Source organism: Mustelus asterias, chromosome 14, assembly GCF_964213995.1.
Source record: "Mustelus asterias chromosome 14, sMusAst1.hap1.1, whole genome shotgun sequence".
NCBI classification, from domain to species: Eukaryota; Metazoa; Chordata; class Chondrichthyes; order Carcharhiniformes; family Triakidae; genus Mustelus; species Mustelus asterias.
In genome coordinates this window covers 29,179,560-29,197,987 of record NC_135814.1, presented here as the reverse complement: position 1 = coordinate 29,197,987, position 18,428 = coordinate 29,179,560, and the positions used below count along the sequence as shown (strand labels likewise).

The 18,428-nt window shown below is 44.4% G+C and overlaps 1 protein-coding gene across 5 annotated transcripts in view; it reads left to right on the top strand.

Annotated features, from left to right (window-relative positions):
• The window catches only part of LOC144503551 (general transcription factor II-I repeat domain-containing protein 2-like), a 114,449-nt gene that overhangs the window by 46,743 nt on the left and 49,278 nt on the right, over nucleotides 1-18,428 (top strand). Inside the window, exon 3 of one of the 5 annotated variants that reach the window (XR_013499506.1) lies at nucleotides 643-763. The exons of the other annotated variants lie outside the window; for them this stretch is intronic. The gene's annotated coding sequence lies outside the window, so the exon portion shown is untranslated. The remainder of the gene's footprint in view (nucleotides 1-642; nucleotides 764-18,428) is intronic. 5 annotated transcript variants of the gene reach the window in all.

Sequence of the window (18,428 nt, the reverse complement as noted above, 5' to 3'; positions counted from 1 at the left end):
GGGGCAATGGGAGTGGGAGCAACAGGTGGCATGGGTTGGCATACATGGAGCATGGGGAATGTTCATTTTTAAAATAACTGCAACAATGTGCTGGAGCACTGAGGTAGGCCTTCTGCCTCGTCTTCCTCTGCACTTAGCACCTCCGCACTCAATCCAGGGACATCGACCCAACGTCTAATACAGCCCAACACCCCAGAATGAAAATCCAACCTTTCAGGCCTCTTTCTCCTGGGTTGGATAGGCAGAGCCAGGAACTGTCCCGTCCCTGCATTTCCGAGCTGGGAGGGAAAATCAGTGCCTCAATGTTCGCCTGTGCAATAGCCACTGCCACATTTATAACTACCTTACTTGTGTGGTAAGATGTTCTGCAAACGTGGACTATCTTTCATGCCCAATCTGCATGACGTCTAAACAAATGACAAATGAAGTTGGTTGGCCCACATTACACACAATTGGTAGGGAATGTGATTAAAGTGACATCTTGTTTCTCCGCTTCCTGTTCACAGCCCTTTACTTGCCTAATAAACCTCTTCAGGGTGATTTACGCTGATTGTTGTCAGTGAAAGAAGCAGGATGTTTACTGCATTATTTCATGACCTGGCACAGCAAAGACTTGTTGCATTAATGCTTTGTCCTGTACAGCTGTCTTGTGTCAGTTTTGTGTTCTGCTGAACAGAAGTGAAGTGCTGAGCAGTTCATCTCTTCATGGTCTTCCTAACCTTAAATGATGTGGAAAGAATTATCATCAGCAGCAAGAGAAGTGGTCAGTCTATTAACTTGAAAAGCTTATTACTTGACAATTACGTGCTTCCTTAATTCTGACCTAATCCTATTCCTTACTCTGCCTGCTGTAGACAAGATAACAGTTTATGCTGCAGCTTAGTAAAGGATCCAAAATAGCTCACACATTAAAACACAGCAGAAATAAAAGTGGTCTGTTTAACTTTGAAGTGAAGATCAAAGTGCAATGTGCACTGATATTGTGGAGGACGCATTCATAGGACGCATATAAAATGGCTTTCCAGCTCAGTATGTCGAGGAACTAACTGAAGGGCAGGTTATTTATGCTCGAGCGGGAATTTTCCCGTCCTGCCTGCCACAGGAATTGTTGACCTCGGGTGAGATTTTCTGGTTTTGCGGTGAGCACAGCCGGAAAATCCCACCAGTATGTGTCATAACAAAGGGTTAATTAATAACCTTGTTCTACAGGGTCCTCTAGAGAAGAATGACCATAATATAGTAGAATTTTATATTGAGTGTGCGAGTGACTTAACTAAGTCTGGACCTAGGATCTAACAAGCGGAACTGCTTCGGTATGAAGTTAGATTGGGAAACTTCATTAAAACACATCACACTAGACAATCAGTGATGTGGAGAAGCCGGTGGGCACAGTAAGAAGTCTCACAACGCCAGGTTAAAGTCCAACAGGTTTATTTGGAATCACAAACTTTCGGAGCACTGCTCCTTCATCAGGTGAGTGGAGAGGTAGGTTTCACAAACAAGGCATATATAGACAAAGACACAATTGCAAGATAATGGTTGGAATGTGAGTCTTTTCAGCTAATCAAGTCTTTACAGGTACAGACAGTACGAATGGAGAGAGGGATAATCACAGCTGTCACAAGCCAGGACAGTTAGTAGGATTTTGCAAGCCCAGGCCAAATGGTGGGGGTTACATGTAGTGTGACATGAACCCAAGATCCCGGATGAGGCCGTCCTCATGTGTGCGGAATTTTATCAATTTTCTATTTCCAAAATTTGGTGTAGTGTGATCATGAGCATATTGACTGGAAAAATCCCAGGTTTGATCTCTGATTTCTGCTAAGTTAACTGATCTCAATGGGATGAGCGTAGAGATTGTTGCCAAAACCTTGGGTGGAATTCCCCCATCGGGGACTCAGTCGCAGTGGGGGCAGGCAGGGGGAGTGTTTCCTGTTGAGGAGCGTGGCCCTGACCTCAAAAATTATGCATCTGGGAGTTTAAAGCAGTATTCTGTGTCAGGGTGGCCTGGATTACATGCATCCCACTGACATTTCATGGTGCCATGTTTAAAGGCGTCCAAAACCAATGTCTCATAGTTGAAAAGAAGATGGACCCTGGAAAAGGAAGATGATCCTCCAGGATTGTAATGATTGCGAAACGTTGTACTTAGTCTCACATCCAAAAGAAGACTTTGTGGGATATGTTCAACATCTGAGGGCAGGTGAAGTGTAACCCACCATGAATAAACACCTTTGACAGGGCTGTGGGGGTGGGGAGGGGGAGGATAAAGAAAAAATAAAAACACACTTACACACCACTAGGATGTGAACCGATAGCTCGGACTTGTTCAAGTGTTATTAATATCAAGCCTCAAAATGAAACTGGAATTTCTGATTTTACGTTCGATGAAATATAAGTTTGAGTCATTAATTCTGCTGTAAATGAGATAGGAAAACTCAATTAAGCTTATCATATGAAATGTTTCCACCATGTAACCTTTTACTGTTATTCATAATGCCATTGTATCAACTGCAGGACCCACTGTTACTAAATAACATGGTTGACAAATGTTGCTTGCATATTCAAGAATCGGTGAATGTCACTCTAATTATATGAAAATTTGTTAGACTGTGAAACAGGGTTTAAATGAGGAATAGCTTCCTTTTATTTCACATCCTTTAGTTTTGAATGTAAAGCACACTATGGGAGGTTTCAGGTGAACCGTGAGTTAAAGATGAGCAGTTTCTCGACTCAGATAAGACAAATTTCTCAACTGAAATACGACATCAGTGTTAATATTTCACTTCCAAGTTTTTTTTTTCCCATACAAGTGCCACTGCGTTGTTGTACAAACTGTATAGTTGAACAAAATGTGTGTGAGCACTTTCCAATTCAGCTGTGAAGTGAGCCAGAATTGATCTATGAGCATGAAGACGAGTTTGATGCCGGACTCCTGATGCAGCATATGTCTTTGCAACGTTTCCAGAAACATGTTTTTGAGCAGTGATGCATTACCATTACAGATATGGCAGCTGTCCGTGTTATCCTCACGATGTGAGAACCCACGCAGTCCACAGCTAGTTTCACTCTTGATTAGGTTCTGACAAGTTCAGTCAAGGATGCCAACGTTCACTTAATGATTTGGCTATACTTTGAATTTTAAGCATCTGTTATTCTATGTCAGACAATCTTTCAGATGCTGTAATATTCTAAAAATTGTGAGAGAATATTATTCGCTTTCTGTTAAAATTACAGTACTAGCCCTTTGAACTATTTCAACGTATCCTGTTACCATTATCAGTGTTGAAGAGGTTTTGAACTAATGTCTTCAAGTAGCAGATGCAACTTCAGAAGTATCCAAACAGTCACGAGGTAGTACAGAACTTGAATACTATTGATTAATGCTGAAGCTTTTCATTTTGTTCTCATCAGGACAGATGCAAGAATTCCAAATTTCAAATGATCATGATAATTTATAGTACAGGAGAAAAGGGTGCTGATTGGCCAAAGTGTTTCCATAGAAAAGGCAAAAGGAAAATATAGGCTTGTCAAGCTCTTGCGTAATTCAAAAAAGTCACAAGGCATTCACGTATTTCTTTTGCTGGCGGAGAACAGGTCACTTTGTATGAATGTATGTCACTTCTGGCAAGCATAAATGAGCAATGTTACAAGTTTGATCGATTATGTTAAATTGCTGTAAGTGTAGGTATTAGCTCATTCAAGATGGCTGATGTAGATGGGCATTCCGATTGCACTGGAAAAGCAAAGTATCTCAAAAATTTGAAGAACAGGTGAGGGAAATTGTTTCACACTGCTACTACATGGTGGTGATGCAAGTGTTATTTTCCACTCAGAAGACGTTTCCATCAGTCCAAAAAGATGATCTTCTCTGAATAAAATTCTATGAATGTTAGTGGCAGTGCATTGCCAGATACATAGGCAATATGTCCCTGATATTGGCTCATTCAACCAAATGTATGCTCCCTAATTGTTCATAACTAATCAACACTCGTTTCTCCTGTGGTATAAATTGTTGTAATTGTTTGTAATTTGGGATTCTTGTATTTACTCTGATGATTGCAAAATGGAAACCTTAGACAATAAACCTCTCTTCTGAGCAATATTCAGCTTCAGAAGTGCTTTTTGATTACATGAATTGCACAATTCCTGCTGACATTTTGATCCCTATTTGGTGCATGTTATAAGTACAAGAATTTATGTGGTAATATTTGGTATCTCAAACATAAAGTGAAAAATATAAAATGAGAGCTATTGAATTTCCACAGGGTTATCCCAATTGTTTGCTGTAACTTTTGGAAAAAATCAATGGAACCTTAGGGTAAGGAACCCATTTTTTAGTGTTTTACAAATTTTATTGTGAAAATGTTGAATTTTCTCATTCATATATTTTTGAAAATAACTTTTAGTTTAGGAATTGAATTTAAAATTTAGTTAAGTGGAAACACTTGGTTAAGAAAAAAGTAAACGGACCGAGGGTGATTGCAGTTCCAAGGGTAACCTATGTTTATTTGATGTGGAGTTGCCGGCATTGGACTGCGATAGGCACAGTACGTAGTCTCACAACACCAGGTTAAAGTCCAACAGATTTATTTGATAGCACAAGCTTTCGGAGCGCCGCTCCTTCATCAGGTGAGTGCAGGATTTGTTTCACAAACAGGGCATTTCTATAGACACAAACTCAATTACAAGATAATGGTTGGAATGCAAGTGTTTATTTAACACAGTCAGAGTTGGAATTGAGAAAAATATCAATAACCAATGACCCATCTCCGAGCTCTTGGTAGGGACAGGATGTCTCTACAGTTACTTCAATATGAGATTTATTCGCTTAGGGCAGAATTTTACGACATTCTTGCAGCAGGGCTGGGGCTGGAGTCGGAAAATACAGTGAACCGTTCAAAAGTTCATTGACTTGGGTGAAAATAGAAAATCCCGCTGGCCATAAAATTCCAACATAGTTCCCAGATGAGAGAAGTTAAATGCTCCTTTCCAAACAAAAGGATTTCTTGGAATAAAGAACAAAGAGCAGTCCAGCACAGGGGCAAGCCCTTCTGCCCTTCAAAGCTGCACCGATCACGTTGGCCTATCCAAAGCAACCATTTGTATCTCTCTATTCCTCGTCTGTTCATGTGACTATCCAGACAAGTCTTAAATGTCGCTAACGTATCTGCCTCAGCCACCTCACTTGGCAGTGCATTCCAAGCCCCCACCACCCTCTGTGTAAAACATTTCCCCCGTGATGCACTATCGATCAAGCAAAGACTAGTTTGTATGCAAGAACAAATAGGCTTTTATTCGTAAAAGACTTGGAGCACACCCATGCTGATGAACTGGTCCAGAGACTGAGGCAGGGGACCAGTCACCTTTATACCTGGACCGGGGGGGAGGAGTCTCAGGCAGGGCCGGCAGGGGCATGCCCAGGCATGTCACACACACACAGGCACTAAGCTTAACAGTGGTTTACCACACCCCGCACATCTCCACTCAACCTTTCCCCCCTTATCTTGAACTTGTGCCCCCTTGTAATTGTCATTTCTGCCCTGGGAAAAAGCTTCCAACTGTTCACCCTATCCATACTCCTCAGAATTTTATGAACTTCTATCAAGTTGCCCCTCAGCCTCCGTCTTTCCAGGGAGAACAATCCCAGTTTGTTCAATCTCTCCTCATAGCCAATACCCTTCATTCCAGGCAACATCCTGGTAAATCTTTTCTGTACTCTCTCCAAAGCCTCCATGTCCTTCTGTTGAACTAAAGGTCTGGGGAGAGAGTGGTTAACTACATCAGCAATATAAATGATTCATGTGGGTCACAGATCAATGGATTGTTTGCAAGGCTACTGATAATTAGTTTACATTATTATGTAAACTATCATCCAAAGGTTTGCCACGTTGTCATGAAGTGGGCTGTGTGGTGGGGAGGGGGGTGGGGGGGATAATTGTAAAGTTCCTTTGTTTTAACAAAAGCAAAATATTGAAAATGCTGGAAATTTGATTGGAAAACAGTAAGTGCTGGAAAAGCCTAGCAGGTCTGGGAGCACCTATGAAGAAAAAAACAGAGCTAACATTTTGAGTTGAGTGACTCTTCACTGGCCTTCATTTTAATTGATGTGTGCTTGTGGTTGCTCAGAAAAACAGTAGTCAGCTGGCAGCATGGGCTTGCAGACGGCAGATGTAGTCACTCGTGATCTGTATTGTAGCTGCGGGACCAAAAGCTGGACCGTGGTTGTGGGAGGAGACTGGGAGAAAGCAGACTGTGCCTTTCTAAAACCAGGATGAAGAATATAGAGACCTTGGGGAACCAGGGATGTTCCTAATTGTTAAACCATTAAGCCCGAATGGAGTGAGGCCCACGTTCAACTTGAGAAATCCACGGTGGTCAGGTTTTGAAGGAAAGTTGGAGGGCCTCTTAGTCTAAAGCTAGTGGAAGGATTCCCATGATATCCCAAAGCTTGAGAAGTAGCTGGAGCACTGAGGAAAAATCAAAGTGAATTTCAGAGAACCGTGGCACACTGGGTTTAGTCTCAGAAAAAGAAGTGAATGAACTCTCAAAATTTCTCTATTAGCATCCTCCATTGCTCCATTAACCTACAGTCAGTTCTTCTGTTCATTACTCTTTGAAACACAACTTCTTGATATGAGAGCTAAATTGACCTAGGCAGGAACTCTACCACCTCGCCCGCCATGGAATTGGTGCGGGCGAGGGTCCGACAACAGAAATCTCCGTTGGCCACGGGCGGGAATTTCCAGTCTCGTCCAAGCGAGGCCGTAAAATCCCATCGCTAGTCTTTCCTTTCCAGTTTAGTAATTTTCCAGATTACATCCACTTTTACATATCTCAATAAAATCACTGTTGAGGCTGGAAGGCACATTTCCAGTCTTCCCTTATAGCACATAGTTCTCTGACTAGGAATCAACCTTGTGACTCTTTTGTATGCTTTGGTGCTTAATTAAAAAAAAGGTAAAGTCACCATAGCTTGCTATCTCCTTTGAGGTGGAGAGCTGACTGATGGTAATTTTAACCCAAGGATCACCACACCTCAGGGAAGATGAATAACCTCAGCCAGTACGGGAATTGAACCCATGCCACTGATGTATTCTCTATACTGTGAGCCAACCATCCAGCCAACTGAGCTCACCATCTCCCAGAGCTTGATTATCCCCATTGCGTCTCAGTAAACAGAACTTGCACAGTGATCAAAGTATATTGGCCTATTGCACCAGTGCCAAGGGTTAAATTGGGCCAACAAACTGCAACACCATTCTTCTATTCAATAAACTTACATAATACCGTTTCTTACCTCAAGTTATTCATGACTCACAGTTACTCCTTGGGTTCCAGAATATTTCTATGCAGCTGCTTACTTCACCCTTCCCCATATTGTAATGCTGCTGAATCATAGATATTCCAATATCTCCTGACACCTGGAGCTGGCAAGTCTCCAGTACAGCCCTGGAATCTCTCAGAATGACAGATTAATCTCTTGGAAGCTGCTGTAATCAAGCCAGTCAAATAATTATAAAGACATTAACAGTATGCTTTTTAAAAATAATCTTCTTTGAACACTTTTGTTTATTATTTCAAAAAATATCAGAGATAAAATTGGCGCTGTATCGAGGGGCAGCTGGAGGTGAAAGGTCCAGTAATACAGCAAACTAGAGTTGGCAATCCTACTGACATCAGTCATGAAGCCTAATAAACTGATCTAAGTGTTTCTCACTAAGTGGGTAAATACTATTTACAATTTAGAACTGGAAAGATTTATTGCGTCTGTACTGCAACCTTCAGTGACTTTAACATTCTGTACAGCCCTCATTAGTGCAGCTGGCTTCCAAAGTGTTGATCTTCTGCAGTTGGCTGCAGGTCAAATATAAACTTTGTAGGACCCCATGAGGGTCTTTTTGGCTGTGCTCCAGCGAGTTTGCACTTGTTGACCGTATGAGGCCCAATTGCTTCAGGGACGGATTGCATTAACCTGAGTCTTGCATACAGTTAAAAACAGCTAAATCAAGAAACCAGGTTAAAGTCCAACAGGTTTATTTGGTAGCATGAGCGTTGGGAGCAGTGCCCCTTCACTCACCTGATGAAGGGGTAACGCTCCGAAAGCTCGTGCTACCAAATAAACCTGTTGGACTTTAACCTGGTGTTGTGAGACTACTTACTGTGCCTACCACAGTCCAACGCCGGCACCTCCACATCATCAAGAAACGTAAGCTTCTTTGAGGCAAGTGAGGCACTAACTCATCCAGGGTTGTGCTTACATACACTTGAGCTGTCTTGGCACTGGATTAGGGTTGCCAGCCATCCCAGATTGCTTGCGAGCCTACCGAACTGGGTCATGGATCTATCAGGGGCAAACGTTAGCAGCCTGAGAGATCATCACTATTTGAATTGCCTGTCACAGCAGTGCCCTACCATCCTCCGGCTCCATTATTTCATCTGCTGTTACCAGAGCGAGGCCTCTATCTTAATGGGGTCATGTTGATCTCCACCACGGGTTTCCCAGCGGTGAGGGGTGCATCAATGGTGGGACCATAAGATCTGTCCACCAACAAGTGAGACATTACCTCCCACCTCTGCAAAATATGCCGCAGGGGAGGGGAGGAAAATCCCACCCAGAAAGTCAAGCAGAAGACAAAATTACAGAGCTACTAGGGCAGGCTTGGCAAAGGTATGGCGCACTGGCCGGATGCAGCCCACAAAGCCCCTCTATGTGACCACTGGAGACACTTTTCAAAATTTCCTGTCAATTTCAATGAAAGTTTCTGCTTGCAGCTAATCCTCCAATCAGAGGTTCTCTCTCTCCCATGTTTGCTGCTGATAGGTTGACTAGTGAGCCTATCAGCAACAAATGGGGGAGAGAACCTGTCTTTGATTGGAGGAGCAGCAAACACCAATATTGCTGAGGGCTCAAGGGAGGAAAAGGTATGGTGGGGCTAGAGCCTGGGAACAAAACAATGGTGAGGCTGGGGCACGGGGAGCCGAGTATATTGGGTGTTAGGAGTGTGCAGTTTTGGTAGCCTGGGGAAAGCGCGATTGCACTGAACCTGGGAGAAGCAGAAAATAGAAGCAGGAGTAGGCCATTTAGCCCTTCGAGCTTGTTCCACCATTCATTATGATCTTGGCTGATCATCCAACTCAATAACCTGTCCCCACTTTTCCCCCATATCCTTTGATCCCTTTTGCCTCAACAGCTATGTCGAATTCCTTCTTGTAAACATACAGGGGGCAATTCTCCCATCCCGCTGCGTTGCTTTTGTAGTGCAGCGGGCCAGAAGACTCTAGTGGAGGTCGTTTAGTGGGCTTCCAGCTGGGCGCCACGGCCTCTGCGAGTCTCCCAGCGCCAGATTTCCAGTGTTATCAGCTCCAACATGGAGCTGTGTAAATTATGCGGATAACAATTTCCCGACCATTTAAACCCAATTAGCGGGCCCGGGAGTGAAATCTCCAGGTCTGCTAGCCTCCCCACCCCTTAGCCTGGAGTTTTTCACTGCGGTGAGGATTACTATAGCTCCCCACTTGCTGGCAATCCGGCCCCGCTGAAGTGAAGGGGGGCAATCGAGGCCTCCCAGAGGCTTGGGTGCCGTGGGGGTGCCCCCTAGGCATGGGCTCCTGGCAGTGCCAGCCTGGGGCCCTGGCACTGCCCAAGGGGCAAAGTGCTAATGCCCATGGGGCACCTTGGCACTGCCCACCGAGTATTGGGCAATGTCAAGAGGGTGGGCCCTAATGGGGGCAGAACCTGATGGGGGTGGAGCCTGATGGAGGTGTTCGGTGGGGATAGGGGGTTCCGTTGCCACTCTGCATTTGGGCTGAGTGACAGAGGGAGGGAGGCCAGTGATCGGGCTGGCCATTGGGGCGGAGGGGTGGTCGGCCTGCCAGTGGGGGGGAGGGGATGTATCGCGACTACAAGGGGAGGGTCGGTGCTGCTGATTGGTGGGGGATCGGGTGATCAGGGCTGCGGGGTTGGGGGGTAGGAGTTTGAGGCAGGTGGGGGAGGGTGTTGAGACGTGGCTGGGCCCATACATGGTCAGTGGGGCAACGATCAGGCCAATGGGGGGGTCGCACGGCCGGCAATATGGGGGTCACGGGGCTGGCTATCGATCGACCTGGCAGGCGATCGGGACGCCAGCAGTGTGCGCTATTGCTCATTTGCCGATCTCGGCGCTGACAGATCGGCGCATGCACAGTGGCTCCCTCAGCGCTATGCTGCCGGCCTCTCCAGTGGGGATAGGCTCATTGATTTCTGCCCTGATTTACGCTAGTGCACTCAGCAGTGCAGAGTGTGGGAGATTCATTTTGAAAGTCGCGCTGAAAAAACAATGCACTTTACTCCAGTTTTTACGCGAATTCAACACTTGGAATTTTTTGGGGAGAATTGTCCCCACAATGCTCTGGCCTCAACTGCTTTCTATGGTTGAGAATTCCACAGGCTTACCACTCTGGGTGAAGAAATTTCTCCTCATCTCAGTCCTAAGTGGTTTATCCGGTATTCTTAGACTATGACTGCTGATCTGGACCGCCCCCCCCCCCCCCCCCCCCCCCCCCCCCTGCCAATAGGAAGGTCTGCAAGATCTGTAAGACATAACAGGCTATAAGATGAAGGCATGTAAAATCGCCAGCTCCAACGCACCCCTCCTGATGAGCTCAATGCACTCTACGGCCGTTTTGAGCAAGAGGTCAGCGAGAGCATGCCCTCCACCTGGATGCCCTGGATGAACCTATATTTGGGGTCACCATTGCAGATGTCAGAGCAGCTTTCTCGAAGGTCAACCCACGGAAAGTGACTGGCCCGGATGGGGTACCGGAATGTGCACTCAGATCCTGTGCGGATCAGCTGGTGGAAATATTCACAGACATCTTCAACCACTCCTTACAACAATCTGAGGTACCTATCTGCTTCAAGAAGATGACCATCATCCCGGTACCTAAGAAAAACCAAGCAGCGTGTCTTAATGACTATCGGCTGGTGGCTCTGGCATCTATCATTATGAAGTGTTTCAAAAGGTTTGTCATGGCACGAATCAATTCCAGCCTCCTGGACTACCTGGATCCACTACAGTTTGCCTACCGCCGCAACAGGTCCACAGCAGACGCCATTTCCCTGGCCCTGCACTCAACCCTGGAACACTTAGATAACAAGGACACTTATGGCAGATTCCTATTTACTGACTACAGCTCAACCTTCAACACTATTAATCCCACGAAACTCATCTCCAAACAACATGGCCTGGGTCTCGGCACCTCCCTCTGCGACTGGATCCTGAACCTCCTAACTCACACACCACAATCAGTAAGGATAAGCAACAACATCTCCTCCAGGATAATCCTCAACACCGGTGCCCCACAAGGCTGTGTTCTCAGCCCCCTACTATACTCCTTATACATCTATGACTGTGCGGCCAAATTCCCCTCCAATTCGATTTTCAAGTTTGTTAATGACACCACCGTAGTGGGTCAGATCTCAAACAATGATGAGACAGAGTACGGGAATGAGACAGAGAATCTGGTGAACTGGTGCAGCAACAATAATCTCTCCCTCAATGTCAACAAAATGAAGGAGATTGTCATCAACTTCAGGAAGCGTAAAGGAGAAAATGCCCCTGTCTACATCAATGGGGATGAAGTAGAAAGGGTCGAGAGCTTCAAGCTTTTAGGTGCCCAGTTCACCAACAACCTGTCCTAGTCCCCCCATGCTGACACGATAGTTAAGAAAGCCCACCAATGCCTCTACTTTCTCAGAAGATTAAGGAAATTTGGCATGTCAGCTACGACTCTCACCAACTTTTACAGATGCACCTTAGAAAGCATTCTTTCTGGTTGTATCATAGCTTGGTATGGCTCCTGCTCTGCCCAAGACCGCAAGGAACTACAAAAGGTCATGAAAGTAGCCCAATGCATCACGCAAACCAGCCTCCCATCCGTTGACTCTGTCTACACTTCCCACTGCCTCGGCAAAGCAGCCAGCATAATCAAGGACCCCACACACCCCGGACATTCTCTCTTCCACCTTCTTCTTTCGGGAAAAGATATAAAAGTCTAAGGTCACGTATCAACCGACTCAAGAACAGCTTCTTCCCAGCTGCTGTCAGACTTTTGAATGGACTTACCTTGCATTAAGTTGATCTTTCTCTGCACCCTAGCTATGACTGTAACATTACATTCTGCACTCTCTCATTTCCTTCTCTATGAACGGTATGTTTTGTCTGAATAGCACGCAAGAAACAATACTTTTCACTGTATGTTAATACATGTGACAATAATAAATCAAATCAAATCAAAATTAGGAACATCCTTCCTGCATCTTCCCTGTCTAGTCCTGTTAGAATTTTACAAGATCCCCCTTAGAAATCATAGAAATCATAGAAACCCTACAGTGCAGAAGGAGGCCATTCGGCCCATCGAGTCTGCACCGACCACAATCCCACCCAGGCCCTACCCCCACATATTTACCTGCTAATCCCACTAACCTACGCATCTCAGGACTCTAAGGGGCAATTTTTTTTTAACCTGGCCAATCAACCTAACCCGCACATCTTTGGAGGTTTCTTCTAAACTCCAGTGAATATAATCCTAACTAATTCAATCCCTCCTCACACACCATCCCAGGAAACAGTTTGGTAAACTTTTGCTCTCCATGGCAAGAATATCCTTCCTCAGATATGAAGACTAAAACTGCACACAATATTACAGGCGTGGTCTCACCAAGGCCCTGTATAAATGTGGCAATACATCTCTGCTCCTGCACTCGAATCCTCTTGCTATGAAGGCCAACATAGCATTAGCCTTCTTCACCTTCCTATGGTTGCTCATCACCAACGGATCTCGCACAACTAGATTGCCAATTATTCTTTCTCATTACACAAAACCCCATCTCGGATGGCCTGTTGCTAATTGGTTCCTTAACGTGTTGTTCCAGAAAACCATCCCGTATCCACTCCAGGAATTCCTCCTAGTGGTATTGTTACTAGTTTGATTTGCCCAATCTATATGCAGATTGAAGTCTCTGTAGTATTTGAGTGATTGGCAACCACCAGGTTCAAACAGCAACAAACCATTTTTTAGAGCAACTATATCTAAGTACAGAGTGCTAGGATGTGCTACCGACTTCTACAGCTCCAGGATCGATTCTGCTTGGGAAAGCCTGTGCTCAGCCCTGGGATTTTCTCTTGGGTCATCTGACATTCTCAAACCTCATGCCTTAAAGAGGTTCGCTACTACAGTACCACATTCCTTCATCTCACGTGTCTCCAATTTCCTGTTTAATACCTACCCCAACATCACTACAGTTTGGGGGTCTATATACAACCCCCACTAACATTTTACACCCATTAGTATTTCTCACTCTACCCATAGATTCCACATCATCAGAGCTAATATCCTTCCTCACTATTGTATTAATGTCTTCTTTAACCAGCAAAGCAACTCCACTGCCTTTTCCTTTTTGTCTGTCCTTCCTAAATACTGAACACCCTTCGATGTTCGATTCCCATCCCTGTTCACCCGGCAATCATGATTCCGTAATCCCGACCATATCATACCTGTTTATATCTATTTGCACAATTACTTCATCCACTTTATTGTGAATGCTCCACTCGTTAAGGCACAAAACCTTAAGGCTTGCCTTTTTAACATTCCTTGTCCGATTCCCATTATTTTTCACTGTGTGTGGGGTGAGTGTGAGAGGCCGAGGGCAGGATTTTCTGGCTACACTCGCCCCAAAACCATAAAATCTCGCCCAAGGTCAACGGACCTTTGCATGGTTCACCCCACCCTTCCCCCCGCCCACTACAATTCCTGTGGCGGGTGGGACGGGAAAATGCCCTCCGGAGTGAGTGTGTGGAAGTGAGTGCGAGAGAGTGAGTGAGTGTGTGGAAGTGAGCGTGAGACTGAGTGAGTGAGTGGAAGTGAGTGCAAGAGAATGAGTAGGGGTGAGTGGGAGAGTCTGAGTGAGTGAATGGGGCTGAGTGCGTGAGACTGAGTGAATTGGGGGGTGAGTGTGAGAGACTGAACGTGAGTGGGGGTGAGTGTGAGAGATTGAGTGAGTGACTGGGGATGAGTGCGAGAGACTGAGTGAGTGAGTGGGGGTAAGTCCAAGAGATGTGAGTGGGGGTGAGTGCGAGAGACTGAGTGAGTGAGTGGGGGTGAGTGCGAGAGACTGAGTGAGTGAGTGGGGATGAGTGCGAGAGACTGAGTGAGTGAGTGGGGGTAAGTCCAAGAGATGTGAGTGGGGGTGAGTGTGAGAGACTGAGTGAGTGAATGGGGGTGAGTGCGTGAGACTGAGCTAGTGGGAGTGTGTGACAGAATATTAGAATGCTCCAGCACCTTTTCGAAAAAAACAAATCCACTGTTTATAACTGACTTGATCGCCTTATTCTACCCAACTATATGATCACCTTCAGCCCCATGTCCCACTTGGCCACATGGTCTGTTTCCTGCCCAGCCTCAATTTTCTTTTCTTTTCTGTTTCACTGCCAATGGTACAGAAATTAGCAATCCTCATTCTTTGCTTCCAGATAATATCCATTAATAAGCTTCATTTCTTTGCTATTTCTCTCTCTGCATTAAAAACCCATATCAAAACATATTTCTTTTGTTATGCTTTTGTTCACCACCCCTAATTCTTTCACACGACTGTTTAGTGTCTACTTCTTCCTGGCATCTCCTTTCTGAGGTTCCTTAGAGTGTTTTAGAAATCCAGCTTGTTGTTTTATTGCTGAGGAAGGTGCTTTCCCCTCTGAGCTTTGAGTTCTCAATCTTTCAGTTTGGACCTTGGGCCAAGACATCCTCGCAACTACAAAAGCTAAATATTGTGGATGCTGGAAATCTGGAAGTGTTAGGTATTTCTATTCCTTTTTATTGGCTTGCTGAGCTCTGCTGTATCAATGTATTCATGTATTCACCGGAAGTGATGTCGTAAGTCCCTAGCACAGAATACAGGCAGAGAAGAAGCAGCCAGGTAAGAGGACACACACCTGTAAATAAAGCTCCATTCTTTTAAACCCTCTGTGCTCACTTGCATTATTCTCCACGAAACAACATAAAAGAAAGAACAGCAGAACATGCTGGAAATAGACAGCAGGTCTGACAGCATCTGTAGAGAGAAAAACAAGAGTTAACATGTCAGGTCTGTGACCTTCCCTTAATTTTACCTTGACAAATGCGCATCCTCCACATTCAATGGATGCTGATGGCCCACTAGTCAATGGAGATGTGTGACTTTATTTGTGCTTTCCTCTGCACAGAATTGGTCGTTCTTCAGTTGCTGAAGCGAACATTCAACCAAGCTGTTAGTTAAACCCAGAAATGTTTTCTGCTGTGTGAATCTTGCCACGTGCACTCGCACCCCCAAAGTTCACTGTGGTCCTGAACTATCCTTGCTGAGGAATGAAAAATAGTCCCTGGTTTTTCTTGTTTTCACAATCACACTCCACATGCTTGTTCTCAGCACATCTGGATTACCAAACAAACTATGTCATGGGGTCAACAGTTTCATTTCCTGCTTGTTAATCTGCCCATCTGGGGGGGCGGGGAGGGGGACAGTACATTTTCATAAGGCTGGGTATCACGCTGCTGTTGCTCAGTGACTCCTTGAATTTGCACCATTAATAGGTCCAGGCGACAGAGGGGGACAGTCCAACCCGACTGTCTGGCCCTCTACCGCGGCTACATTCGCGGCCGGGTGTCCCTGGGGAAGGAGCATGCGGTGTCCGAGGACACTGTTGAGGCCTTCCATGCCCATTGGGCACCGCAGGGGCTGGGTTCTATTATCGACCCCTTCAAACACATTTTATTTTGATGCTTTGATTTTCCTTTCTACTTTGTCTTTTGTTTCGGGTGGTCCCCTTATATTTTGGGGGCTGCCCATTTTAATTTGTCCCTCAGTTAATTTGATTTAGTTTAATTGGTTAGTCAAAAAGATTGACTCCTTGAATTTGCTTGTGGTTGCAAATTCTTTGCCTTTTATGCAATATCTGGAAAGACATCTTTGTGGCGATTGCTGCTTACATAAATGTCATCGCTGTCCTTACCTGATATGCACATATCTAAGATTGTGTCTTAATGAATGAAAGTTTTGGTTAAAAATGTTCTCTGCAAAGACCGTTGAATATAAATATTATAATGATTAAATTCCAACATGATCAGGCCATTAGGATATGTGACTGCTTGCGTATCAATCAGGTGATGGATGCGGGTATTTGGTATCAGTGAGTATTAGGGCTGTATGTTTTGCACGTGATGCTTAGTTTGTGAATCTGGGAAGTCATAATTATGCCATGCCATCAGTGGCTCCTAAAACTAATTTAAAATATCAAGGAATCCAATGATGAAATTCACTCTCCCGGAACACACGTAAAAAACACAACTCTAATTATAACTCTGCATAATGTGGTGAGTGAAAGTAAGCCAAAGCAAATATTAAGTGAACAATTATATTTAAGAGCACAGCAAAGTAGGGAATCAGTGATGGCCATTTAGCCCATTCCTTGCAACAGACAATATACACCTTGTGCCATTCGGGATTTTCTTCAACTGATGAAGTGAGTAAATCTTTGCTGGTTACATCATTTTCCCAAGGTTATCATTGGTACATTGCTGAAGTTGTGGCAGACAAGAGGGAGGTTCCGCACGGAAAGTCAGCCCCTTACTTTCCTATGGGGGGTTTAAATGTCACAGGCATGACCCATCAAATAGATGAAACATTAGCATTTCTTCTTGGTGCCTGAACAAAAAAGTGAGGAAAGCAACGTGTCAACACCACCTGTAATTAAATCGTTACTGATTCCCTGAACACAATTCAGCAAAATGTAGAGTAATGGCAAGGTACAAGGTTTGTGACAAGAGGGTTTATCTCCAGGTGTAACAGGTCATGAATTAAACCTCGTTCACAGAAGAGATGCAAATACAGGTAAGTAAAAGTGTGACGTTTAATTAATCAGCTGAATGAAATGTAAATAGGAGTGAAAGCCCCCATTGATTTAAAAGAAATTGCCTGAATTCTTGAAACTAAAGGCTGCTTTAAATGGATGTGAATCCCATTGTCTACTTTTCTCATGTTCTGCCTGGGTAATTTGATACTGTGTCCCAGGTGAATTGCTTTGGGACGAGTGTTGTGTAAATCACAATGTGATTGGATTTGGTTCCAAGTGGTGAAGATGTCTTCATCCATCGTTCCTTCTGGTTCTGATAAATGTGGCAAAGATCCAGAGTGGTAGAATTGTTTTTCCTATATCTCAATTTGTTACAACACTGATGTGGTGATGTCTTCAAGCCGTGCCCATATCCTTAATTACGGTTGAAGTCAAATAGTATGGCAGACGTAATGTTAAACACATTCCGTGATGTTACAGACCATGGTGGGACATCAGTTGTTCATATCTTGATTTAGAAAGTTATTTTGTAGCTGTTTCCCCATGAGATGAAAGCTGAACACTTTGTTTGTTCCCTTTACTACCATATAACGAGCATAATGACTTCTACTGAAACATCTTGTGAACCACAAGGGATGATGGATTTATGTGAAGAGGATTAAATATTCAGTGGAAGATAAGCGATAAATGAACAAACAGATAAAGCAGGAGATATGGTAGACAAGGGGCTGGATTAGTGGTATTAATAGAAAAAACAGTTGCTGTCTTTATTATGATATGTTTTGTGCTTAGTATTAGGTTCATTCCTGTTTAAAGCACATAAATACTCCTTATGAAATCAAATGCCAGCTGTATAGGAAATGAGATGTTCTCACTTTGATCTCTCCTACCAACTATCCCACGTTCACCCGGAGGCCTAGTCAGCAATGTTTGCTTCACATATCGATTTTTCAGTGATTTCGCTTTTAATTTCCACACAGGATATGGTCAAGTGAAAGAGTTTTGACCGCAAAATTTGACTACAGTTCTCTGCTGATTTTGGTGTTTTGAGGACACAGAGATTCAAGAGTCATTTTTGGCAGGCCTATGATTTCTTGAATTGATTTGACGATTTAAAGTTGAAATGGGGACATTGTAAAGCAAAGGGTTCAAAGCAGGTTCTGAGGTTCCTTTTGGTCAACTACCTAGGAGGTTGGTTCTCAGGTGAACTTTGAAACTGGAACAGGTTAAATATTTTGGCTGCCTGAAGATTTGCAGCTAGTTTCAGAGTCTGGTTCTCTGGCTGATGACTGGTTTTGAACTATCAATCAGATCCTCGGGTCATAAAAGTGCAGTCCCTGAACCCACCTTCGGTCCTGTGACCGCCCTGTGGCCTACCCAGTCACAGTTGGATGGAGTGGCCATCCTGATACAATGGGAAGATGATGCTGCCTATTGAGTTTCAATCGTCCATTTTACCCATCATGAAACAAGCAGTCTGGAAACCCCATAGACTTTTGGTTTTGGCCCATCCTTAAACAATGGCGGCATGGTAGCACAGTGGTTAGCACTGCTGCTTCA